This window comes from Lutra lutra, chromosome 2 (assembly GCF_902655055.1).
Source record: "Lutra lutra chromosome 2, mLutLut1.2, whole genome shotgun sequence".
In the NCBI taxonomy this organism is placed as follows: Eukaryota; Metazoa; Chordata; class Mammalia; order Carnivora; family Mustelidae; genus Lutra; species Lutra lutra.
The window spans coordinates 190,472,678-190,474,828 of NC_062279.1; the positions used below are offsets into that span (position 1 = coordinate 190,472,678).

The 2,151-nt window shown below is 31.5% G+C and overlaps 1 pseudogene; it reads right to left on the reverse strand.

Moving 5' to 3' along the window:
• Positions 1 to 1,688: 1,688 nt before the first annotated feature.
• Positions 1,689 to 1,776, reverse strand: LOC125094440 (uncharacterized; annotated as a pseudogene).
• Between the last annotated feature and the right edge of the window lie 375 nt (positions 1,777 to 2,151).

A 2,151-nucleotide genomic window follows, 5' to 3' on the forward strand; every position in this document is an offset into this window, starting at 1 on the left:
AAACCACTACAATAGGCCTCGAGCTCCTTTCTGTATTCTGAATTTTCACCCAAGTGATTTACTCTAGGATGTTCACGATGACTGCCTTTCAGTGTCTCGCTAAGCATACTCTTCATGGAGAGTACCCTGTTCTTTGGGTTGTCTTCTGACTCTAACAAAAATGGCATTAGTTTATATTGATTTTACTTGGAGATTTGAATTTTTGTAATAAAGTTAATCTAATAAACTGATCTATGCTAAAGGTAAATGTAATTTTCTCTAGCCAGGAACAGATGTTTAACAGGTGCTTTCTAGAGTCAATAACTTAATCCAAAAATGGTGCTAATTTTCAGGATTTATATTATAATCATGGGTGAATTCCCCGAAAATGAAAAACCTAAGTAATATATGATGGCTACTTTTAAATATTAAAAGAATCTTTGATAGTAGAAAACAGATATATTTGTTTTGAATTGCTATAAGGATGTAATTATTGGGTATATTTACATGGAAAAAGTATCTTCAAGAGATTGTTTTCAATTAGGGTTTTGCATAAATGGTGTTGTTGCCTTATATGAAGTCTATGTCTTTAATGTTACTTTGTTTCTCTAGATTTCATTCAAGATCTTCTCTTGTGCTCTAAATTCTCTAAGGAAGATGACTTGTCTTCTAAGTCATTAAACTACCAATATTTTAGTGCAGGATTCTTTGTTTTGTTTTTTAGTTGTATACATTGAATTTTCTATCATTTATATATTATTGAATGCTCTGAAGACTTGTCAAACTCAACAAATCTTAAACTGAATTACCTTTCTTTTCACTTCCATTTCTTAAAAAAAAAAAAAAAATCTTTATTCTAATGAATGACACTCATCTATCTTATTGCCCAAACCAACATTCTGAATAGGTTTTCAGTATAATGGACATTTAAAGAGGCTGGTATTTGAGGTCAGATTATCCAAATTTGAAGATTTGTTATTTGGGAATTGGACAAGTTAGTTCAGCACTCTGAGTATTTTTCCCCATATACAAAATTAGCATATGATTATATTGCTTTTAAAGCTATTTTAAGGATTAGAGGAGACAATCCCTATAAAGTACTTAACATATATCCTTTCTTATAAAGCACTTAATACATATCATTTACATAATTTCTTATATGTATTATTTTAATCATCTCTTATCTAATCAGTTATAATTTACAAACTTGCTTTTTAAATGATTATTTTGTCTTTCACTTTACTTTCCTCTGCCTTTGGTTTTCCAACACTCAGCAATTTTAATACAGAAGCTTCCTAACTTTCTCTAGAGTTTTCCTTTCCCATATACTTGAAAAACTACGACCAGATTATCTTTCCAGAATATACATCTATTATCATCCCCCTATTTGAATTGCATCAGTGATGACCTCCTGTCTTGAGATTAAATTCTAAACCCCTTGGGAAGGCATCAAATTTTTAATTCTACTCTTCTGTTAGTCCTCGCACATATATTTCGTAACTTATTATACTAAACCACTTGTACTCATTTGAATGTGCCAGATTTTTTCACAGAATTTTTTAGAGTTTGCACATACCGTTCCCTTTTTATTATATTGTCTTTGCCTTATTTCTTCTAAAAACAACAACAGTAACAACAAAAATCTATAACCTTCCAAAAACTGTTATTTTGTTTTCAAGCTGGATGAGGTTCCTTTCCTCCATGTCCCCATAGCTTTGTGTGAAAATGTATTATGTTGTTTATAATGTCCAGGTATTGTTACTACACTTGATCTTAGCCAAAAGGCCGAGAAGCGATTATAATGTCCAGGTATTGTTATGTACAACATGTTATCTTGTATTTTTATACTTATGTTATTTGGTAGTTCAGAATGAGAGGGACGTAAGGGCAGAGACTAGACATTCTAAGTGTCCATCATAGTGCCTGGGACTTACTCAGGGTACAATAAATGTTTGCATTTATTTTCTGCAATTATTCAGCCCAGAATTACTGAGTTTTAAAGAAAAACACTGCTGGATGTTAGATCTACAAAACTGTTATTTTTAAATCTCTCGTGCCCCTTAAAGTTAAAATTTTAATACAGCGGTGACACTATGAAAAATAAAGAACTAACTATGACACAGGAGATTGATCTTCATCTCACCACATGTGAGTATCACAGACTTTCTGCTG